This window comes from Engystomops pustulosus, chromosome 9, assembly GCF_040894005.1.
Source record: "Engystomops pustulosus chromosome 9, aEngPut4.maternal, whole genome shotgun sequence".
NCBI lineage: Eukaryota > Metazoa > Chordata > Amphibia > Anura > Leptodactylidae > Engystomops > Engystomops pustulosus.
The window spans coordinates 35838162-35864655 of NC_092419.1; the positions used below are offsets into that span (position 1 = coordinate 35838162).

Genomic DNA, 26494 nt, shown 5'->3' on the forward strand with positions numbered 1-26494 from the left:
GTAAATATGATATTAGTCTCCAATTTTTTTGATACCGAGCTATGATACCCTATCTTTTGAATACACTGAGCTGAATGACAAAATAATGGCCATCTCTAGTGGAATTTTAGGAGCATTCTCCATAGTGTTTAGACAATAACATCAATTATGACCTGATACGAAGATGGCTCCCAATCCACTTTAGATGCTCTTTGGTTGAATGCTCCCTCTGCAAACTGCTATTTCTCCGGTGTGCATACACATGCACACACTGCTTGGCACATTAGGGGTTTCCAATTAGGACATTGGAGTAGATCACTGCAAGAAACTCTAAAAAAAATAAAGGTTAAAATGAAAAGACTGGATTCTTTTTATGTCTGTCTTTGGGGTTAGTAAAGATGCATGCACATTATTGGCTTCATGATTATGGAAGCGGCCAAATGCTGGGACGAGAAGAAGACAAACAAACGAATAAGAAAAGTTGCCAAAGCTGAGTCGAAACCTAGAGGATAACGAAATGGTATGCACCTCCAGAGCAGTGCAGGGGGTGCAGGATTAGTGAAGACTTTGTGCCAGTTTTGATGAATCTTAGGCACTCTGCTCATTGATGAGGCAAACTAAACATAGTACAGACTGCGCTAGTTTGATAAATGTAGGCCAATGTTTATCCTCAGCCACACCTTGTTGACTGAGGATGATACCAGCACAGATATTATACCCTGTTCTTGAATAAAACTGTAGAACTACTTGGAATATTTGTGCACAGAGAAATAAAAATAAAAAAATTTGCAGAAAATCATACTACGCTGCTATGCTATATAATGAGAATTGAAATAGTAACCACTGCTGCCGCTTTAAAGCAATGTATTATATATGCAACCTTATATATGTTCAAAAAATTCAACTACCTAGAAATCAATTGAAAATCCATATTTCCTTTTTTCTATAGCAGTGGCAGTGGTAGCAGTGTTACATTTACATTAGCCTTAGTCATTGACAACCTATTGCAGCCTATAGCATGTGTGTGGAGCAAAACAAGGGGGTGACTCGCCCCTGTTAGTAGTGATAATGATTATAAGCCACAGCCACATGTCACAGGCACGGTGGTATTAGGGAGTAATGAGAGGCATAATTGTGACAAGCCTACATGACAATACTTTCTTCTCTCCACTCATATTTAAATATCCATTGCCCGACTCATCAGGAAGTACATACACATCACACTTATCTTTTCAGTAGGAGTCACTGTCTAGTCAGCAATTATTCCTTCAGAAACACTTTCCAGCAATCCGGAGGTGTGATTCCTGACAGCCTGGAAGTAATCTGTTTGCACCCTATGACACAGTATTCAAACCCCAGCCACAATATTATCTGGCAGTACTTGAAGATGTGGGGGTGTGTTTCACCTGTAAGGAAATAACAGATATAATTTGGTTAGGAGACCTAACAGTGTTGTCTTAGGAAGAAGAAATAGAATTAAAGGAACACTAAACAAGAGACAAGAGATTAACCTTCCTCCTACAGTTTGTCTTCTGAATGATACAAAAACACATAGAAATCTTCCTGAAAACAAATAAATTAATCCATTGCTTATCTGCGGGGGCAGGGCTTAGCCACGGGGAGGGGTCTTAATCCTTCTATAAAAGGGAGGATACTCAATCTAGAGCCAGTTGTCCTTCAGCCAGACCAAGGCTTGGAGGGAGGTGACCTTGGGTTGTCACGTCTGAGCTCCTGGTACACAAAGAGAAGGATTCTATGTATTATAATATTCTATAAATGACATATCAATTTTAAAGTAATATGAATATTATTTTTTTCTTCATATTTTCTTCTTAGTGTTTCTTGAATAGATATCTTTTAAATTATTATTTTTTAAAATATAAAGACCATTCTATGTACATCTTTGTTTTAAAAATATCAATACAACATCAGTCAATGGATTTGTTTCCAGAGAGATTTATAGCATATCATCTGAATTCTCCATGAATTTCCTACAGATAAAATTCTTAAAGGATTGTACTTGAGCTCATGGAGAATTTGGACAACAATATTCTCCAAGATCTTTAGCCAATATTAATTTATTTAATGTTTACCTTACATTAACTTATTAATAACATTTGCATAAAGAGTATAGCAAAATGAAAAAAAAAAACGTTTCTACTATATTATAATAGAAATGTGTTTTTTGCTCCACATACTTTAGCACCTCCCTCCCTTCCTTATAAGTTCTGACATTCCTATTTAATTTCATCTTGCTATCAAGACAGACATTCACTGTCTGAGGAGTCAGGTTACATGGAAGCTCCATGGAGATCAGAGGGGAAGCAATGTGTAATTAGACACCCATGACTGAAAGTGAATTTCAAATTAATAGTCAGAATCTGCGGAAAGAAAAGTTGCAAGAAAAAAAAAAACTATGATACCCCTCACATGTGCAGACCGAACTACTGATTTCATGTCTGTATCATTGGTGGACTTTGGCGGTGAGGGGTTAATGCTTTATCCCTGGTTTTAGACGTGTCTGTATATGTACCTATGTCTTTGCCTCCTTTCATAACTTATGCCTATCCCTGTTTTTACCAAGCCGCCCACTGCATATATACACAACTTCTTGTTCATCACTGCCTTAGTCCTCATGGGGTCACTCCCCATGTCTCTTTCTCTCAAAGTCCGTCCTCACTGACAGTAACAGGAACAGTATGTTGAGTCATAATCTCCTGCTGCAGGCCCCTCCTATTTTGCCGAACTCAGGCATGTAAACAAAGAAACATGGGAGTCTGCACATGGCACTAAAGTAAATATCAGGACTGTTGAATCACATGGTGAATATTCAGGGATTATTATTAGGGCAGTAAAGGCAGATGCACAAGTTATGTAAAAGAGTGGCTAGTACAACGCTCAACAATCTCCGTAAGATCCATAGAGATGAACGGGGCAGCTCAGCCATGCACAACCCATGTAATATCCACTGGTGCATATTCTCCCTGAGCAGCAGTAATATTAAGTTGCAGTAGAATATATTTTTGTATTGTAGTAATAATTTCAACTTTGACACTAAAAATAAGCAACATTTTACATTTTTACACTGTGTGACCCTGATGTAAAAAGGTATGAAAGTTTTAAAGAAGTTGACCAAGCACTGTGTGACATTTTATAAACTGGTCCAAATTATTGCAGACTCCATCAAAACTGACTTCAAATATTCTTCTTACAACATTTTTCGAAATACAAGGGTCATTTAAAATTCAAAGTTTAGGCTTCTATAAGTAAGATCTTAAATGAAGGTCACAGTTATCTGTATTGGAGTTTTCGGGACAAACCGGTAATTCTCTTGATGGAATAGATGTCTGGGGGACATAAAGTAAAGCATAATCACCTGCCACTTACACATTTTTCCATTAGCTCATGCTAGATTCTCTTTATTTCTAGCTAGAGTGGAAGTTGTGCCAATCCCTGACCACAGACATATTTGCATTGGCTGACTTTACTACTGCTGGTATGTCACCATTTTTGTACATGGCTAATGATCGACACAGAGCCATACTTCTTCTCACTGCTACTGTATATGGTATATATCTGTCTTCCAATGAATAAAGTGTCTACATGATTTGCTTTGGGGGGGCAGTGGTTCCCATACTGACATGATGACTGAGAACGGCCGTTGTTTATATGTGACTATCATTGCAATCTGGTATGTCTGATGGCACAAATCGGTAATGTCAGATCTGATGGTAGTGATTATTGTCAATTGCCAACAATTGTTTGAGTTAATTTCCATTTAGCAATTATCTCTAATTGCAAATGGATTGTTAAAATTGTAAACAGAATTAATAGAACCCACAGGTCTTCCATGTTGATAAGCATGATAGGCATTTCATACTGTATTACATTAGTAGTATAGTATGTCAAGTTTTGCATGCGAGTGGAAATGAGTCAATTGTCGATACGTAGAGGTTTCAGCAAAATGTTTAAAAATATTTGGTTTTGGTTCGGTGTTTGTTCCAATTGTCCCTGAAATTGATAGTTAATTATTTATAAATAGTTTTTTATTCCCTCAACGTCTCCCTCCCTAAGTTCAAGGGTCAAGACAGCAGTAGCTAGGCGCCTTTTTAAAAGATTCATCCACAGGGAATCAGAAAATATTTGGATTTGATTTGATGGCTGAAAAATTCCAGATTTGTGACAAATCTACAAACGATGAAAAGATTCACTCATCTCTAGCTATTGGGAAACTTAATGTATATGTTTAAAGGACATCTACTACCAGGGTGAAGAACTGTGAACCACGCACACTTACATACTGTGTATGCAGGATCTGCTCTTCTTTTAGCTTCTTATGCCCTGTTTTTTTTACAAAAAGTTTAACATTATGCGAATGTGCCTTAGGGACTCCATAGGCTCATTTGTATAATTTTGAAAGTCTTTTTTTTTTATTTACAACAGGGCATAAGAAACAAATCCACCCAGAGGGGGCACACACCCCAATGGCTCACACTCCTTCATCCTGGTGGTAGATGTCTTTTAATCTGGTGGATATCAGTACATTACTCCTGCCCCTATCATTGCCTTTATTATTAAATACAGAATTATCTACTGAATGATTCTATATGAAAATGTGTGCAATCATTTAAAGACTTTTTTTGTCCCCTTTTAATATAATTGTCCAGGTATAATGAATGTATGTGCCAGGAGCTCTCCCTGTGTGTACATGGCAAACGTGTAAGCACAGTGTGAAAATACTCTAACAGGTCGTGTGTGTATGAGTGAGAGCTAATAGAATTATAGTGGCCATGTTGAGTCATAATGCCTCGATCATGATGATGAGCATCAGTATGAAACTTTAGGTTGGTTTTATTTCTTATTCTGTGCCATTTTTGTGTTAAAAAATACATTTTATATAAACATCTATTTCATGATTTTACATATATATATATATATATATATATATAATTTTAATAACTGACTTCCCTAAATTGTAATAACATTCCAAGTCTCATTAGTTACCATTGCATAAACATTAACATATTAAGATGGTAACTAATTTTATACATAAAAATCATTTTATGGGTTTTAATTGGATGTTTAATAGTAAACAGAAAATACCCAATATGAAGAATGTCTCATTATTACAAGGATGTCTCGGGTTCCTTTGAATTCTCCGATACAATGAAACTCTAATTTCAAATAATTAAAATAACAGAAATCTTTTTTAAGATTATGTTTTTTTTTTAAATTTTGCACCTGCAGTCCACCCCAACGCCATCGACATGTTATCACTACTGTTTCCAGTATTCATTTCCGAGATTTAATAAGTTCGAAGACTCGTGTTTCACGAATTCACAGTGTTCCTTCTGTGTCTACATCTGCTCTATTATATTAGCAAAAAATAAGACATTTTGATACTAATTGCAAATAAATTGTGATGTGTTCAACAAGTAATTGATGTAATGAAGTTCTTATTAAACTCCTCAAATTGCTCAAGTAAAAGGCTCCCTGTTGACTCTTTTGTGGCAAAGAAGAAAGCTACCTCTTCTAAGATGTAACACGGAAAAAAGGGGTCAATCACAGATGTTACCTAAGACATCAGTATTCCTGGTAAGGTATAAAAGAATGGGGTGTAGAGGCTGTGAAATATCAATACACCGACATTTCATCCTGTCTTAATTAAGCATATATGCTTTGTTTTCTGAATCAAAGTTCAAGGAGATTGAAAACCCCCTGCTTGTACAAATAATTTGCATTGAGCATAAGATACCATGGATCCATGGTTTTTTTTTTACAAAAAAAAAATCTTTGTTACTTTGTCATATGTTCAAAAAGCAGGAAAAAAAATCTACCGTTGTCTAGACTTTGTTGATGTAAGACATCACAGGCTTTTCCACAGTAATTTGCAAATAACGAAAAAGATTCTCTTTGTCCATGTATGTTCCTAAGATTATTTAACATATATGGTTTTCATTTAAAAGGGTCAATGAACCTATGTAATATCAGTAGCAGTATGTGAGCGCAGTATGGCTCAAACCCCAAAGAATCTTTTAATGAGTTCATAATTTAATGGAAGAAATCTGAAAAAAAAAATAATTAGTCTGAGCTAATGACTTCTTTATATTCCATATGGCTACATGTACTCGTGAAGTTAAGAATAACTTGAGAGGGTAATACACAGCTGAATCTGGTGACATAGAAAATCCTATTTATAACTTAATAGATAAAAAATAATATGCCCCCCTTTTATTAGCTTAATGCTATGGATAATACTGAGCTGTTATGCAGCTATGAGATCTTAAGTACTTCCAATTTAAATATTGATGCTTTATTATGTATCCATTTATCATATTAACCATATAATACGTGACAGTATAAGGAGGCTATAACTAGTGAATCACCCTACATGTCTGACATATTCTTTAATGATATACCCAACAAAAGAAATCCAGAACAGCACTGGCATAAATTGTCAGTAAAAAACTATTTTTAATAGATAACAAAGCTAAAACTACATAAAAGAGGAGCAACACATGGAAAATACAGAGCTCACATAAGGTCACAATTTATACTAACAAAATATATGTGGAGACTCACTCCTACTTTACTGATTCCTACAGCCACATCCCCTAGTATATACCGTGTTTCCCTCATTTATGAAAACTGTCTGAGAGCATAATTGTTCGAATTGCTCATGGCAACCAATCAAATCTAATACACTGCTGTGGTGAAATGATAGCTGAGCTCTGATTGGTTGCCATGAGCAACTACAACAGTTCTGCTCTCAGACACTTCTGAAAAATCTCCCCCATTGTCTTATATTACTTTTTGCTCCTAAGGAGTCACTAGGTCTTATTTTCAGGGGATGTCTTGATTTTCCATGAACAAAAATTTACAGCTATTGTTGAGCAAAAAAAAATCTATATTTCTTAAAATACTGCAGTCATTACATCATATACATCAGCAAACCATCTAAATCCCATCAAGAAAGTCATGTGACTCTATTTCCATGTACAACAATACAGGGTACATTGACCAATCCCAGAATTTATGAACAAAATGCAAAAAAAGCAATTTATGTTGACAACTTCTCTTATAGCTCTAAAATTCTGAATTTCATGCAGTCTCCATGTGTCTCCATTTCTATTGGAATCATTAGCCCCAATCTCTCATGCTTACCACTTCAATGAGCCCTTCTTGTCCATGTAGCTGCTCACAGCACATGAGGGAGCTGTAACAATGGCGGCGGCTAGGTCTTATTTTCAGGGGAGGCCTTAAATTTCTATGCTTCAAAAAATTGCACTAGGTCTTATTTTTGGGGGCGTCTTATTTTAAGGGAAACAGGGTATCAGCAGATAATGGGGCACATTTACTCACCTGGTACTGTCACGATCCCCGAGGTGCGTTCTCTAAAGAGGATGAAGTCCAGCGCGATTATTCAAGATTGTGCGTCCATTTTCCTGCATGTGTCGCTTCCCCGCTGAGGTCCGCCGGAGTTCACCTTCTTCTTCCTGGTGTATGTGAGTGCATTGTCTTGCGACACAATTTGAATTGTAAATCCCGCGCTTAGTCCGAATCAGTCGGGTTGTCCATCGGCCATGCCCCATAGCATTGTGCCAAAAACCCCACTTAAATGCGGCACAAATCAGAAGTAGTCGGGAAACCTGACGAAAATGCGCCGTGCGGACCCTTAGTAAATATGCCCCAATGTGTTTCGTATAGGACGCTTTGTCAAGGGTATAAAATGTTGATGCTTCATTATGCATCTATTTAAATCATATAATGTAAATCACCTTACGCGTTTTTGACATATTCTTCAATGAGGTAAGGACTAGCTCCGAAACACATAGGGTGATTCACTATTTATAGCCTACTTGTACTGTCATGTATAATATGATTTTAATGGATATATAATACAGCATCAAGCCAGATTTATTGACTAATTCATGATTCTGGTGTGCAAGATCCTGCTTCAGCAGCCGAAATCCTCCTGGTCACCCTTTGCGACTTTTCAGGGAATCCAAATGGGTATATACAGGGTATAATTCCAGATAGATGAGGATTGATGGTGCTTGGGTCTCAGGAATGAGTGATGATTACAGTATATAAGGGGAAAAACACTGGTATTTTATTTGCTACATGTTTTAATTTGGTTACGAGGACTTTGTCAGGCACCAGACTGAAATGCATAGAAAATAAAATACCAGTGTTTTTTCACCTTATACACTATAATCATCACCCATTCCTGAGGGCTGAGCACCCTAATCCTCTTCCATCTGGAACCTGTGTCTACAACCCTTTGGACTCCCAGAAGTATCAACATAAGGCACTAGGAGGATTTTGGCTGCTAAAGCAGGACTTTTTTCTTGCACCAGTTGAGCTTATAGGGACATATCACACTAGGCTTTTGCACCATTGTCTTCCTTCTTTGTTTTTTCCTACCTACCCAAGAATCCACGCACTCGAGACTCTCACCACAACCTACCAGGTTATTCTTCATCTCTTTCACTCCAGAATTTGTTAATAAATCGGGTTTACCATGGACATAAAGACCCAATCTTGATACATTGCTAAAGCCGGGCGGGCATACATCCGTCGCGATGGAGAGGACAGGTGACCCCTTCCCTCTCCATTGAAATACATTGCATAAGGGCTGTACTACAGGGAAATATAGGACATTTCCTATCTTTTCCCTATGTACGGAGTGGTGCGGTGCCATATGTGTATGGTACGGTGCCGTTGCCGTCTAAGGTTGCGGCCATACATATGTCGCCCATAGGGTAGTGTTAATGTAGCCTCAGTTGTTTCAACAATAAAAAAAAGAATAAAGGTCGAATATAAATTCTCAAATCTGCATAATAATTTCCACTTAATGTGATAGAATTTCTATAATGCCAAAAGTAGTACAAACTATAGAGCAAGTCTACGCACGTTGACTAACTTTATTAAGAGTTGAATGCCACTTTAATGACCTTAAAATTACATTATTATGTGATTTTTTTTAAGGATTTTTAAAAAATTTATTTTTTCCATTTATTCCATTAAAGGTATTATCTAAGTTAAAAAAAAGAAAGTTCTGGAGATTTTACTTTGGCCACATGGACTCGTAATAGACATACACAACACAACACAATTTTGTAGTCATTCTCATTTACATGACAGGACAGACTGAGTACAATAGAAAACAATGTCTCTGTAGAAAACTCTAAGATTGCACCTTCTACTCAATAACTAACAATTGATGATTGCTTATCATCGATTGTCTTATCTTGGCTTATCTTATCCACCACCTGCACATAACATGGTAGAAAAACTCTGTATAAACCTCAATGAGTTGGCTCCAGACTATTGTTGATTATGGCCATGAGGCTGCTGCACAGAAAATCAAGCTCAAGAAGCCCCATAATCCTGCATAGACAATTGATAAAAGCATATAAAATTAACAAATAAAAACAAGTTGTATGTTTTGCTGTCTGAAGTTCTTAAATAAAATAGGAAATTAGTGGTACATTTCCAACTTAATTCTAGTTAAATTAATGTAAAACTTTGAGTAAATTAAAGAATTACAACAAAATGCAACCGTTCAATGATATTTAGTTCCGTGTCCTGTTGTTTTACATTGACAGGGAAGGTAATTAATCAGTTAATTAGCACTTAGCGTTTTTTCTTTATGGATCTATTGATTAGTGTTGTCAGAAGTCTATAAATGGCCTTCTAATTAGTTAACAGGCTAGAAAGACATTGGAGACTTGGATGAAAGTAATATTCTCATTTCAGGAGATTTTTCCAAATTGTGATACTAAATATTAATGGGCACTGTTAAATTATGGTGGAGCATTATGTAGGGGCTGTCTTCATGGTGTGAGCATTTTTTTGCATTTTGTTTCTATATGGAGCTTTGTTCTTGGGTTGTATTTCTGTAAAGAGCTTGGTTCCGGTGCTGTATTTATCCACGGTCCACAGTCTGGTGCTGATGTAGTTTTACTGTATGGATAGTGAATTTGGTGCTGTATTCCTGTTTTTGAGCTTAGGTCTGGTGCTGTATGTCTGAACAAAGCTTGGTTCTGGTGCTATATTTCTGTATGGAACCTGGTCTGGTTCTGAATATATGTATGGAGCTTGCTTCTGGTGCTGTATAACTGTATAGAGCTCAGTTCTGGTGCTATATTTCTGTATGGAGTTTGGTAATGGTGCTGTTTTTATGTTTCTAGTGATGTTTTTAAGTGGGAGGGGGCTTTCTATATATTTAAGGTACTTCAAGGGGGCATACCTTTTTGAGATTCAGCAATTTCAAAGGCAATGCAAAGCAGCGACTGACAATTTTTCTGCTATTATATTGCCCCAATTTGACCCTTAACACAAGGTACCATATATAATTTAATCATAGAATTGTGTCAAGTAGACCAAATACAAAAATATATTTTTGAATTATTTAAAGTTTTTTACACATATAAATGGACAAGATACTTTCCCCCAGAATACCAAGTGTACATAATACCAACATAGCACATTATGACAGCTTCAGACCTTATACACAGAGGTAGCTTCCAAAACAGATCCTTGAAATCTCCATTTCATAGGACTCAAGTGAAAGGGGGTTCCCAGGCTAAAAAAAATTCTACCAAATATAAGAATTAGTATCACGATAGTGTAAGCCTTTAATGAAGTGATAGTGATGTGAAGTGAACCATGATAGTGAGCCTTTAATGCGTAGTTGTTCTTCAACAGTCAATGCACAAGGACTGGAACAGGAAGCAGATAGCTCCATTCTCAGTGATGTGGGCAGATAGGGTTAGTGCAGGCAAGTTCTGATCTACTTGATAAGCAGCACTGACTTAAAGGAAACCTACCATTTAGAATGGTCGGTGTAAGCTGTAAGTACCGAGCACCAGCTCAGGGTGAGCTGGTGCCGGTACTTACTTTCGTTAGTGTTATAAACCGCGGTATCGCGGTTTTAACACTTTTTAAACTTTAGAGCAGAATACGCTTCGGCGCTACGTGCGCACGATCGTGCGCGCGCCTCCATAGGAAATAGCGGAGATGTTGCGCACGCACGAAGCCCCTTCTGCTCTAGAGTTTAAAAAGTGTTAAAACCGTGATACCGCGGTTTATAACACTAACAAAAGTAAGTACCGGCACCAGCTCACCCTGAGCTGGTGCTCGGTACTTACAGCTTACACCTACCATTCTAAATGGTAGGTTTCCTTTAACTTATACAGGTAATGAAGCTGTTAGCTTCCTGTTCCATTCTCTGATAAAGATGAGCTAGTCTAAGAACAGGTGATCAATATATTCAGCCCAGAAAACCCCTTTAAGTGCTATTTTATAGGGTCAAAATGTAATGACTAAGCCAAATGTTTTGTTCCTTGCCCAGAATTGGATTAAATGACTATTTTGTAAGGTTCATGTGAACATTAAATTACATTGTAAATACTTTATTTCAGTACATTTTTAAAATGTGTCTTATTTACTGTTCTACAAATAAAGTAAAATTGAAAGAGCAAAATCCGAACGCGAGTCTCTTGAAGCGACGGAGGCTTCTTTAGGGATGATAAAAGGCGATGCTAGAAAGAAAAGGGTGGTGTCTGTGATTCTTTGCCTCAGAAGTGTTAGTTTGTGTGCTGGATAATCTGTATGTTTTTCAGTGAATGAGTCTATTCTGATCAATAGTTGTGTGTGTTATGCTAATCAGTGGCCATTGAGTTGATCTAAGTGCGCTGCTCTGGATTGAGATGGATGGCGTTGGCTACAAGTAATATCCTGATTAGTGTGAGACAGTTTGTTGATCTGGTAATTAGTGGAATGTATGTGATGGATTCTCTGACGTGTGTTAATACGGGATTGATACTTTGTTTACTCTCCCAGCAAATTCAGAAAAACCTTTAAAAACCACCCACATAATACAACAATGCATAGCATGAATATGGAATGAAAGCCGATTGAGACAAAACTATGTAAAGAGCAAATTTATCAAATGTATATTAAAAACTCAACAATCCAGAGGTTAACTTGACCAATTAACCAGTAACTTAGCCAACATTAACACCAAAGGCAGCAAATTCAAAGCAAAGAGATAGATTCATTTTGAACTATTGGAAAAGATCAAAGTTTTACAACTGCTTGTATATTTTATTGTATAGAAATCCTTTTAAATTACCAATGTTACCTGCTCTTTAGTAATTAGTGAATAAAAACTTTAATTAAAAACCCCCTTGAATATTTAATTATTTGAAAATTACAACATATATATATACTTATATTTAGACTAATGACACCAATTACTTTGGACGGTTGAAATGTGACATCATTCATAATTTACCATTTCTAGGTCGCCGCTCATAGTACTACCTGTTTCTAGGCAAACCATACTACTTAGCCAGCTTGGCGTCAGCTTGTTGCCTGGTTACTAACCACCAAGACCCCGGCCGGTGCATCTGGCAGTCACTTCCGGTCATGCGCATATGACAACTTCCGGCTCAGCGCTGATACGCCGATACAGCGGCATTTTTGATTTGTCACACACATGCTTCGGAGATGCATTTAAGGTGGGTGCTTTCATTCATTGGGCTACTTACCCCCGAGGAAGTCGTCTTTTGACGACGATACGCGTGGGGAACCGGTCATCGCCTATCCTATCTACCTCTACCTGTATGCCAGCCCTATGCAGTATTTTATTCAGATCTCTACTTGAACATATATAGTGGGTATTACTCTTACTTCAGCAGTGATTGTTTATAGCTTTTCACCAGCACTTTATAGTTCTTTATTAGCACTTTATTGTTAGCACTTTCTTGTGTCTGGGTGAGCTATTGATTGAAGTATTGGCACTTTTTTGATATATTGTTTACGGCTATCTATCCAATGCCAACATCACTGCGGACTGTGCAGCTTGGGCTTATTGCTACTGAATTCTATATTGGATTATATTACTATGGATTATGTGCAATATTGAGGTAGACATATAGACAGCAACCATTGTCTGGAAAGGGGTGTTTTGGTGGTTGACCCATACCAGGGCCACCACATATGAATTTTCCTGTAAAATATTCTTTTAAATGTTTTTAAATGTGTGTCTTCTTTGTGTCTGTCTTTATATATGAATAAATATTGATTTATGTTGTGAGATATTTCCACTTATTGTTTCCTGCATGTTGGTCTACTTTTGGTGCAATTCTTTTTTGCTTCTTGAGATATATTTAATAATTCGTATATTTATATAGCGCACACAGATTACGCAGCATTGCACAGAGCTTGCCAAATACTTCATCATGTTCCTCCCCCTTCCCCCTGAAAGTTGGAGGAGCGAACAATGGCAGCAGCCAGTCACTGTCATTATATGAGTGGTTACATCACTGGGGACCTTAGCAGGAGCCATAGGTGGGATGCAGTACATTGCCTATGTCCACCATTTCCTCCAATGGCCTCTTTTGAGTGTATATAAGCTCAGCAGGATTTTTTTTCACAGTACAGGCGGTCCCCTACTGCACCTGACTTACAGATGACCCCTAGTTACAAACGAACCTCTGGATGTTAGTAATTTACTGTACTTTTGCCTTAGGCTGCTATAAACAGCTATAACAGTAATTAAAGGTGTCTGCAATTAAGCCTCATTGTTAATCCTGGTTCTTATGACAATCCAACATTTTTAAAATACAATTGTCACAATTGAGACCAAAGAAAATTTGGCTGGGACTACAATTATAAAATACACAGTTCCGACTTACATACAAATTCAACTTAAGAACAAACCTACAGAACCTATCCTGTACATAACCTGGGGACTGCCTGTATATATCATATATTAGTCAGGGGAAGGGAAAATGGATGCTTCTGTCTACCAGTAGTAAATGTTGTTTTTTTATACATCATGAGCTTTGCAGGCTTTTTATTTATTTATTTTATAATAAAATATAATTATGATAAAAAAATTAAGTAACATACAGGCTAAAAGGACATACAAGCAAAGTAATTCATAGAGATCAAAATGAAGAAATAACTACTAACAAGGACGGTAGACAGTCACAGAGGCAGTCAAGGGAGTTGTTGGAGAATATCTTTTAAAGGGAACCTACCACCACAAATCTACCTATAAAGGTAGATTGGGTGGTAGGTGGATCAATGGGACGTGAGGATAGCCCTTTTAAGGGCTAATCCTCACGTCCCTGCACTTTTTTGATAACTTTAATTTGATATTTATTCAAATTTACTTATGCGGCTACCGGGGCGTGGAGTAGCCGCATATGAGATTACACGAGGTGGCTACTCCACGCCCCGGTAGCCACTTTACCCCTCCTACTCACCCATCTTCGGCGCGCAGCTACGCGTAGGCCCGCGCCTGTTTCGGAGTTGTGACCGCGCAGGCGCGGGCCTGCTCTTCTGCGCATGCGCAGACGGCAGGATCGCCGGACGAGGGCGCGCAGCTACGCGGAGCTGCGCGCCGAAGATGGGTGAGTAGGAGGGGTAAAGTGGCTACCGGGCGTGGAGTAGCCGCCTCGTGTAATCTCATATGCGGCTACTCCACGCCCCGGTAGCCGCATAAGTAAATTTGAATAAATATCAAATTAAAGTTATCAAAAAAGTGCAGGGATGTGAGGATTAGCCCTTAAAAGGGCTATCCTCACGTCCCATTGATCCACCTACCACCCAATCTACCTTTATAGGTAGATTTGTGGTGGTAGGTGCCCTTTAATGGCCTTCAAAGTTGGGTTCTGAAGAGCAAATTAAACCATCTGCCTCCAGAAATTTGCACTATTTTGTGTTGGGCAAAACCGAAACCCAAACAATCTAATTGGTGAGATGTCTGGATTTTGGCCCCTATTGCCATTCCTCACCAGTCTGCGATTATGGGGAAAAAATGCAGGTTCATATAGTAAAGTGCTAAAAGGGTGTCAAATATCTGACTAAATTGGATGAAGTAATGAGATTTCCCACAAACGTCATGTTTTATACTGCAGGCCAGAGACATCTGAAGTACTAGAACTGTATCTCCTAATTCAATAAAATTAATTACATTCCCAGGATCAGTGGCTTGGAAATTATAAATACATTTTTACACAACTTTCAAGACATGACTTTTTATATAGAGTTAATTGGCTGTCTGCAAAGTCATAACATATATAAAAGCTGCTTCTTCTGTAATGGTCAATAATGTTTCATATGAATGTGCTCTAATTGCAGGGCCCGATTTGAGTTGAGGCTTTAAAGCAACGACAATGGGATAATCTTGTGCTAATGATGTCATTTTACTGCTGATTATATTCCTTCAAGAAAGAAGATGAACCAACCAGTGACCATACTGAAATAATGTATTATATAAAGCAAACTGACATTTTCTATTTGCTTTCCGAACATGTGTATGGTAATCTTTATTCTATTATGATATCTTTATAATTAAACCCCATTGCCCAGTAATTGAGCTTTCTTTCATTGTTTGACTAATAATGATAAATAATACATATGAAGAAACCTTAATATTAATATGGGGAGCAAAGGCACCTGCAAACATACCTCTGTGGGCAGAAAAAGCATTACACAAAAACACATTTTTTAAAAATTTATTTTAGCATTTATATGCCCAATGAAGATTCCAAGTCAAGCATATGCCTTAGCACTTTTGGAAGTAAATTGTATAATTTTGAAGGCATCAATTACAACCATGTTTATGTGAGACATCTTCATAGGTTTTGGTTACTAGGCGCCAAGATGCCCTTCTGTCACTGGTGCTCTTGTGATCCATGTCTCAGATTGCAGGCACACCCATGCCCCTATCCGTGGATGCACCCCGTTACGAGTTCACTAACCTCTCCATGTTCCTTCTCCCGTCCTGGCTGGTCAGCGTGTGCCCGCTCCCAAGGGTGCGCGCCTGCACTCGCGGATTTAAAGAGCCAGCACGCCATTGATTGGCACTGGTCACTTACGGGTCTCCTGAAAAGCCAGTATCTCCGAGCATCCTCCGCCGGATCTTTGCGCTATATGCCATTGAGTGATTGTTGTTTCTGCTCTGACCTTCCCTTGTGACCCCGGAACTGACCCTGACCTTGCTCCTTCACTGCCTGCCCTGACCTCCTGCTCCATTCCTGATTCTGCACCATTGCCGCCTGCCTTGACTATCTGCCTGTCCCCGACCTTGAGTCTGCTTGGTGTTCCTGTACCTCGACCATGGCTGCCACCGGACAAGTCGCGGACAAGTCGCACCTGTACAAACACCTGGTGGCACCATGTCTGCTTTGCGGCGGGCTCTGGTGAAGACCAGATGGCACTTAGATTCCGGTCCCAGGTGTTGTCATCGTCCTCGGTGATCCAGGGAGTCCGCAGAAGCCTGACACCTTCCATATAGGCCAAGACTAAATATTTGCTCCAAATAGCCGAGAGTATCTTCACCATACATGAAAAATTATGATTGTGATTTCTTGAGGTTCCTTCAAATCCTTGCCAAAGTTGCCATTTATAAAAAAACATAAAAACAGATTTTCCATACTCATCTTTACTTTCCAGTCTTTCTCTACCCAGGATTAATCTTGCAGGATTAATGTCTTCTTCCTTAACAATACTATGTAACACAACATGTCTATGATTAACTTCCTTTAAGATGGGGTTGTAATGATAATTTTGTAGTACACTTTATTACTTATCATTCTTATTTAAGCAGTTTGTGTAAATAGGCTTTTTTTCCTGTATCCATGGACAGCTGAGAGATAAAGAACTTGATAAAGTGTCTAATGTCTTAACTCATTACAGAGAGTCTCTGGATAGTGTAATCTAATCAAGCTAAATTAACAAGTAAACTGTTCTCTTGGTAAGGAAAGATTTCAACATGTACCTCCTTATCTGTCTGAAGTGAACAGAGCTCTGAATGCTTTTAAATACACTGCTCACTGCATGAGAAAGAAGAAGGAAAAAAGCATAGAGAAGCTCCTTTACTTCAGGGGAACCTGTCACCTCAAACTTCGAAACTAAACCTCGCACAATACCTTAAAGACCTGTGTAGAGGCATTCCAATGTTTCTGTAATCTCTAAAAACAACTTTTATTCCTAATGCTTTCATGACTGTATGAAGTCAAGGAGTCTGACGTCTGACGTGTATGTCACTTAAACCGCCATGCCATATCACACCACCCCTACACCGTTTCCGCTAAACCATGTCACTGCCGCCAGTTCGTAAAGGCAGTGCATTGTAGGAGGGAAACAGGGACCACCCTGCCCTCTACCTCACATCACTGCCTGCATGTTTGTAATGTCAGCACATGCACAGTGCATGGAAGAAGGAAGCCCATTGGCCCATTGGCCTCCTTCCATGCACTGCACATGTGCTGACATTACAAACTTGTGGGCAATGACATGAGTTAGCCGGCAGGGCAAGCAGTGGTGAGAAACATTTAGTGAGATACATGTCAGAAAGGAGGCGGCTTGACTGGGCCTGAGAACTTCATGATCCCTCTTGGCCTATGAGATACAGTGTGCTGACAATGTGGTTAGATTATCAGGGTACAAGGCTTATCTACAGTTTCATTTACCTTGTGAACATTATAATAGTATCTGATACATAGATAGTGAGATGAGACGGATCAAAGATGAGATGATGAGATCCATGAGATGCATATTACACACAATGGGGCAGATTTATCAAGCTGTCTGAAAGTCAGAATATTTCTAGTTGTCCATGGCAACCACACAGCTTCCCTTTAAAATATTCATGAGCACTGGTAAAATGAAAGCTGAGCTGTGATTGGTTGCCATGGGCAACTAGAAATATTATAACTTTCAGACAGCTTCATAAATCTGCCCCAATGACATAGTCAGCACTGCTACATTTCTGCTCTCACACTGTCAGATCTGATGTGTCTCCCACCCCCGGATAAAGAACTTATCTGCCTATAGCTTGCAGCTCTCATTGCTGGGGATGTTTGCCGGAAGGGAGTCAGTTTGTGTGATCTCATCCTGGAATGCAAGGGTTGGGGCTAGAGGAATAGAGCAGAAAAGCGCTTAGCTCCACAGGATCAGGCAAGATGTCTGCTGACCCTAAAGTCAGAACATACAGGGTCAGAAACCAGGGGCAACTGAAATTGTGTACAACAGGACTAATAGAGACAGGTTGGAATTATATCTATGAAATGCTGTATTATTGTTAATAACAGTGAATTAGAGAATGTGTTATTTTGTTATCCTGAGTACATATAAGAAATTTTTCTTTGTGGAAATACCCTTTTAATTCTCAATAATGGATTAATTCTGAAAAATATAGGCGACATATATGAATGTGTGACCTTGATGCAGAATCACCTTATCTGGGGTGTCCTTACTTAGCAAATGACAGCCATGCTTTTAAAACACTTGTATATCCTGACCAATAAACCCAATTTCCTCCATGCAGATTCAGGAGCCCGTCTCTACAACGTGAAGCTGTTTATTGTTGATAAAAGAGCATGGAACGTGGCACCTTTCTTGCTTAAGATTTGCAATCTTCAAACAAAGACATGTAAGTGGCGAGGAATGCATACAAGACATTTTCAGGTTGAATTATGCTTCGTAAAGTTCATTTGAAATATGTCATGCAAGACTTAATGTAGTTTGCTTGAAAGATCTCCACAGGAAAGAAGCTTTTGCAGAACGAGTTTACAGTACTTCTGCCAAATTTCAAACTCCAAGATTTTTTTAATATCAAAAGCTTTTCATTACTTAAGCTTCATCAGCAAAAGCCACCGTTTTAACTGTCGCAGCTACGAGTTCATTGGATTTCTCACAGATTTCTATATACTTAAATTACATCATTTTTGAGAATCATAGAAGATGGCAACTTATGAGAGTAGGACGACAAATTCCATTTAGTCTAAATAAGTTTAATCCAAATGAAATTGACCAAACAAGATGTGACAATTTAGCATGTGACCAAACATGATAGACAAGTTAGTGTAGGGACCTACTACAACGAGCTCACCATGAAGTGGTAAGTGGCTTATACAATTTAAGCTAAATATAACTAAGAACCTTAAGTTCGTTTGGTCTTTGTTGTAGGAGAGATAGAATTATAGTGGAATATTCTGGCGGAATATTCTATTCCATTCTGGTCAGACAGGGATGTTTCTGGAATAAACCTTTCAGCCATTTGGGAGGAATCTTCCGGAAAGATATCATTGTATAGTGTGTGGATGTGTGGGTCCAGATATTTCTCTCTGCATATGTTGGTACAGACAAGGTTCAGCTGTGTAGCGGTAGTAATAGGGACAGCTGTCCCATAGGAGAAACAGAACGAGACTCACCGGTGCAGTCATGAGAGTATTCGTCACTGGTGTAGTCAGACAAGATTAGGAGGAATGACAGCAAAAAATTTATTTTCTTGTTTCCATTCAGTCAATCTGTAACACCACCAATAAGAATTGGAAAATTTTAAGGTGAGAACCTCAACTAAAATGGTTTCCAATGACTCCTTGGGAGAGATCTAGCAGGACTTCTATGCCTGTTTTCTGGTATACAAACTCTGAAATAATCACAATTTCTTGTGAACCTCAAGCAATCGGGATAATTTCCTCTTTTACGCCCCTTCCATGGCAAATACGCATAGAGCGGTGTGAAGAATGGTCCAGTGCAGGACTCTTCTGTTGGTATCATTCACAAGCAAAGTATACATTTCGGACTTGTGTCACATGACATTAGCACCATCATTGTAAGGCTTACTTTAAAGTAAATTTAGTCTTTTGCCCATGTGAAAGATGTTGTATTGGCAATCCGATCTGGAGTGTTTTTGTCAGATTTAGGGAACACTACATTTTTATGATTTCAGCCAGTGCATCCCTAGGACACATCTATTCTTCGTTGGAATTGAAAAGGTAGAAAGAAGTCCCAGAGGAGGCTAGTTATAAAGACCTCCTTTGCCACAAAGCGGAATGGAGAATCAGAATCAATACACTGGGATGTCTTGGCCCAAATAATTGTAATGATTTCTGATCCGGGTCTGATCCTGTAGTAACATGATGTAAAGGTCCTTCTGTTCTGCATTTATGTATGACACATTGGAAATTTTGGGATGTGCTGACACCTAGCACATTTATGCTTTTTTATTTGGGTGCTAAGGAAAGGGAATGATTAAACAGTTAGGTTTTTTAATGTATTTTTAGACCCACTAGGGTATTTTAACCCTAGGGAGTCTGATCACTGGTGAAATACACTGCAATAATACTATATTGAAGTATAGTGGAAATTGACCTTATCTGTCAAATCCATTGCAGAAAATATAAAAGGAATTTTGTGGAAATCAATTCCCAAATGTTACAGTATGATTGTGGTTGATAGTTAGCTGCATGAGCTAAGAAATTGTACTGCTAGGTAAAAATTCCCATGGTTTCTCTATTTCGACTACAGCAGACAGTCACACTCAGTTAGAGGCTCCTTTAGCCCTGCACAATAATAACATGTTGTAGTCACAAGCAGTAGTATGGTAAGGGAATGTGTAATATGGGGCTGTAGGAGAATTTTATAGCAGGTAGTTTGATGAAATATGAAAGATGATATAAATTCATTTATAAATGATTTATAGATGCATAAATATAAAGTAGATTATATATAAATAGCTAGATAGATGATAGAAGATCACACTGGCAGCATTGTGCTGCTGTTGCTGGTGGTGAGGGGAGGGGAATAACTGGATCTAGCCCCGCCTCCACATGAGAATGTGGATCAGTGGAGAACAACTGACAAGAGGAAAAAGAAAACTGCAGCCCTGAAGGAGCAGAACAGGGGAATCATAAGATACCTGGACCGGAAGTAGTGGGCAGGGCTAAGAAGAAGAGAAGAAGAGAAAGCCAGCCGATGTGTGACACCTGGACAGGTAAAACCAAAGAGTAGTCAGCTGGTGTCAGAGGTGTGAGCAGGGTAGGGAGGTGTAAGCAGGGGTCAGTAGATGTGAGCAAGGGTCAAGAGGTGTAAGCAGGGGTTAGTAGATATGAGGGGGTAGTGTGAGCAGGGGTCAGGAGGTGCGAGCAGTAGTCAGGAGATGTGAGCAGGAGATGTGATATAGCGGCGTTACCGTGCTTCATCCGGCACACGAACGAGATGCATTAGGAGGGAAGAGGTAAGTATTATTATTTTTTTTATATAATTAAACAATGATGGGGGTAGATTGAAGGGAATTTATTATTGTGAGGGCAAAAGTGACGGTGTATTGTTATGTATGTATTTATGATATATCCACAGGGTATGTCAGCAACACTGTAAGGGTACGAATATACCAGGCGGCCAGGAGGCAGCAGAGATGCGCCTGTGGCTAGCCGTATCAATCGAGGGATTGTACCAATAATATTATTTAGTAACATTTTCATGTTAACAGGACATGAAACTCTTACTAAATAATATTTTTTAAATTCATTATTTGCACAATCCCTTAATTAATGCCGCTGGTCGCATTACAGCCGCCTCTCCACTGCCTATTGGCCGACTGGTATATTCGCATCCTTAGGCTATCTGCACACATTGCAGATTCTGTGTGGATTTTACGTGTGGATTTTGGTGTAGAAAATGTGCAGCATAATACAGATGCAGTAGGGGACCAACCAAGATAGAAGTTATAATGAGAAAATGAAGCACATAAGATGTTGGTGTGCTAAACTCCACAGGGAAGATGTGTGGTGAGAAGAGAAGCCATGATAATGCTGGGCCAAATGGAGAAAGTAGAGAATAACTAAAATCCGGGGACACGTCACCTGCAGCCCCTGATGTAACATGTAGAGATTTCATATGATTACTACTGTTGTTTTTGGAGTGAACTTGTGCATGTGGGGGTAGAGCATGTAGGTGGACACTGCTGAGAATTTGGTATAATTTATATAATTGATTGCCCCAGATATTTTAAGTAGCTAGCAACGCCCCTGCCTAGATGAGATACCAGCTGTAGTCGTCAGCGTTCATGCTCTTTCCCACCACTACCTGTAGCATCGCACAGAAAACCCACTAAAATGTGGCTTTTTTACATGCCGGATAAATTCCCACCAATTTGTCTGCCTAATCCTAAATCTCCACCTCTCTAGAAACTAAAATGTGCCCTCCCACAAAAATAAGTAGACAAAAAAAGTATTAAATATAATAAAATCTTGAGTCATAGGTTTATAACACAACAACACCATATTGAAAAAAGAAAATCTCTCCCAGGCATTGTGGCACTGAGTCTTTTTGATCCGCTTATACAATAAAAAAAAAGTCTTGGTGACATTCCTTATTTTATTAGGTTGCTTCTTTTTGTAAATGGCCGTGAACAATGTTGACTTTTCCTTTGTCTGTGAAGGGGTTAATGGCCAGGAGCACAGCCAAAGGGGCTTTAACAGTCCACCAGCTCCATCACTGACAAATAAAGAGAGACATCCCCAAAGCCTCACAAAAACACAACTGCTGTCAGTGAAAATCGTTTTACTATTAGATCAAAGAAAAAACCCTAAAGATTCTGTATTGTCCGTCCCTTACTCACTTCCATGTTTTCTTATGCCTAATGTATTCCTGGTGGACTGGACACCAGGAGTGAGTAAAACACAAAATGCTATATAAGGGAATCATGCTGCCGTACTATATATTACCTAGAAAAGAAATCAGCTCGTTACATTATAGGGATAATAACCACAACCAAATTCAATTATTTTGGTCAATTCCTTAAATACTCACTAACTTTTTTTCAAACTGCATAAATCTACAGTACAAGTAAATGCATGAAGCTTTGATATACATATTGATTTAAATGTCTCTTGATAATTTACTTTGCTTTTTATTAATTGATAAAAATAAAACTATTAACACTCTATAAATGTTAAAATATAAAATCCCCAGGCAGCATATTGTAGAGCAGGAGGAGCTGAGCAGATCATAAAGTGTCCTATCTGCAGACAGCATGTTATACAGCAGGTTGAACTGAGCAGATTGTATATAGTGTCCTATCTTCAGGCAGTGTATTATAGAGCAGAAGTAGCTGAGTAGATTGTACATAGTGTCATATGAGTAGCAGCTTGTTATAGAGCAGCAGCAGCCGAACAGATTGTACATGGTGTCCTATCTGCAAGAGGCATGTTATACAGCAGGAGAAGCTGAGTAGATTGTACATAGTGACCTATCTGCAGGTGACATGTTATACAGCAGGAGGATATGAGTAGATTGTACATATTGGGGGTCATTTACTAAGGGCTCGAATTGTGTTTTTCCGTCGGGTTACCCGAATGTTACCATTTTGCACCGATTTTCCCTGAATTACCCCGGGTTTTTGGCGCACTCGATCGGATTGTGGCTCATTGGCGCTGGCATGCACGCAACGTAAATCAGGGGACATGGCCGTAAGAAAACCCGGCGGATTATGAAAAACCGCAGTATTTTAAAAAAAAGTGTTGCTTGACACGCACTTACCTGCACCCAGGATTGCTTTGTGAACTCCGACGGACTTCAGCGCAGCAGCGACACCTGGTGGACATCGGGCACACTACCTTAGTGAATCGCCGGAAGACCCGAATCCTCCACAGAAAACGCGTCGCTGGATTGCAAATGGACCGGGTAAGTAAATCTGCCCCAATGTCCTATCTGCAGGAGGCATGTTATACAGCAGGAGGAGCTGAGCAGATTGTACATAGTCTCCTATCAGTAGGCAGCTTGTTATAGAGCAGGAGCAGCTGAACAGATTGTACATGGTGTCCTATCTGCAAGTGGCATGTTATACAGCAGGAGAAGCTGAGTTGATTGTACATAGTGTCCTATCTGCAGGAGGCATGTTGTAGACCAGAAGGAGCTGAGTAGATTGTACATAGTGTCCTATTTATAGGTTGCATTTTATAGAGCAGTAAGTGCTGAGCATATTGTACATAGTGTCCTATCTGCAGGTGGCATGTTATAGAGCAGTAAGAGCTGAGCAGATAACTTTTTTTGCAAATTAGTTTTCGGTATAACTTAAACACATACACTACTTTCTACTTTTCCATGCCGTGAAGACAGGAAGACGGTTCTATCTGTGACTTGCATCTATCTGTTACATGAGATTTATACATAGTTAGAACAGAGATATGAGCACAAATTTCGAATCATATCATACATTTGCCACATTGACAACATAGACCAAATATATTGAATATAGAATTTATTTTATGACAAGGAAATGTTTTATTGTGTGATTTAATAGCAATGTCCTCCAATGTCTCCAATGAATAAAACTTAGTGTTGATGAAAGATTGTATCCATTTCTATTTCTGTTATTCCTACAAATACATAAATAGTAAATAGAATCTTGTCCAGTGTTCTTTACTTTCCCTCCGCTATCCCATCTTCACTCTCTCACTGCAACTCTTCTTACTTTATTCATCTCCTGTACTCTCTCTCTCTCTCTCTGGATGTTTCTCACCCGCTGGGTCTTGGCATCTTAAAGTGAGATTTTGGTAGCAGTGAGTTAAGATTTATGATACGGGAGGACAGAGTGTGAAAGGGGTATCATCATCAGTTTTGACTGAAAGAAAGAAAACATATCTTTAACAAAAAGGGAGTCCATTCAATTCTCCAGCGTTGTTAGGACAACCCAAACTATCCTTTAAATGATTAGTTCCACTTCAGAGGAATTTACATTCAACAGTGAAAACGCAGCCTCCCTTCTTTTTATCCAAAAGGATTTCTCACTAAAGAGAGTCATATGTTTTGGGCTTTTATTTATCTTTCTCTATTCAGGGCCACTTGTATTTAATAAAAAGGAGAGTTCACACAAAACAGCAATTATGAACAATATACCTGTTAAAGAGAAGTTAAAGCAGGTAGAACAGAAGGCAACACAAGCTTCCGAGTGTTAGACAGCTTAGGGAAATAGATTGTGGCTGGGAAAGAACAGGGAGCCTCGGAATAACTCTTCAGAAGTCAATGGCTCTGGGACATTGTCTACAAAGTATGAGAGCCATGAAATATTCTGGGTAACATTTACCGCACTAAAGGGACTCGGGAATTACAGCAAAGCTTTGAATGTTGCACCTCAGTCTTAACACAGCCTCAAACCAACATAATAAGCAGCATGGTAGGGAGTTCAAGGCTACCACAATTTGTTTACAGGGGGATTTTGTTTAGTAGTTGATGTAAACCACAGGCGCACATGCAAATTTGACAGAATTCAGCAGATGAGAAAAATACAGAACAATTGTTCTCATCTACATTAAAATACAATATTGTGCAGAATGCACAATGTAACAATGTTTTAACTATACTATAATCGGGGTACTGAGTCAGCTGTTAAAGGAAACCTACCATTTCAAATAGTAGGTGTAAGCTGTAAGTACCGAGCACCAGCTCAGGGTGAGCTGGTGCCGGTACTTACTTTCGTTAGTGTTATTAACCGCTGTATCGTGGTTTTAACACTTTTTAAACTTTATAGCAGAAGCTGCTTTGGCGCAACGTGCACACGCAACGTCTCCTTCACTTCCTATGTAGGCGCGGGCACGATCGTGCGCACACAGCTCTGAGGCAGCTTCTGCTATAAAGTTTAAAAAGTGTTACGAAAGTAAGCGCTGGCACCAGCTCACCCTGAGCTGGTGCTCGGTATTTACAGCTTACCCCTACCATTTGAAATGGTAGGTTTCCTTTAAGTGAACCCGAACTTTACAGGTTTGGGCCCCAAACCTGGACATGAGGGTTGGCACCAATCACTGGTATTATTTCTTTAAATGCTCCCAGGGAGTGACCATCCTCCCCAAAATGGCATCACACTGTGTCACTGGGACACTAGTGCCAGCACGGATGCGCCACATTGATTTCTAATGTCCTCACCGGCTTTGCCACGGGCACATAATGAGATTACACTCGCTATCGGTGCTATCACTGATCAAGGGTGTTTATTTATGAGGAACCAGAGCCAAATGCAATTTTTGAATTCGGTCAAACTTGAATTTAATTGGGTCCTCTCACTACTTCTTTCTTATATTGTGTAGATTCCCCTGGTTTCCCAAAAATCTCTGAAGGTGTCTCAGATCTCTGAAGGTTTCTTCTAGTTGTGAACAGTAGTCTCTGCAACCTGTATGGTGGAGACTCCATGGATGGTCATGTTTTTCCACAGAGGGTCTACCATAATAATAGAGTAAAATCTCCATCATCCACTATAATGTTCAAATACGGGGAATTTGGAGGCCAAGTCAACACCAAAATCTCTTGCGCAATGTTGTGAAACTGTTCCTGAACTTTTCTTGCTGTGTGGTAGGGGCAATAACATGATAAAAGAGCTCACCGTCATTAAGAATGGCATCCCCATTAGTAGATGAGTCCAGTCTGCCACAATGTTTAGATTGGTGATCCTGTCACAGTAATTTCTATGTGAATGTCAGGATTTTGCCAGTAGAAAATTGCTCCTTCACCTTCCTCTACCGACTTCCCTTCTTCCTACAGTTCAGGCCATCTCTTGCACTATCCATGGACCATATGCAGACTGTGAAAGCTTGCAATGGACTTGGCTCAACATGAATACTCCGGTTGCATCCTTTATGCATTAAGCAACGGTAGATAATGGAATTTTAAAGTACTTTTCCAATAGTTACTCTATTTTGGGAAATAA

General features: G+C 39.0%; 1 long non-coding RNA gene across 2 annotated transcripts in view; it reads right to left on the reverse strand.

Annotated features, from left to right (window-relative positions):
- The window catches only part of LOC140076716 (uncharacterized), an 88142-nt gene that overhangs the window by 17280 nt on the left and 44368 nt on the right, over positions 1-26494 (reverse strand). Inside the window, exons 3-4 of one of the 2 annotated variants that reach the window (XR_011849643.1) lie at positions 1195-1385; positions 153-309 (exon numbers count right to left, since the gene is read on the reverse strand). This is a non-coding gene — a long non-coding RNA (uncharacterized lncRNA). Of the gene's footprint in view, positions 1-152; positions 1386-26494 lie in introns of both variants that reach the window. The other variant, XR_011849642.1, reaches the window with a different exon arrangement.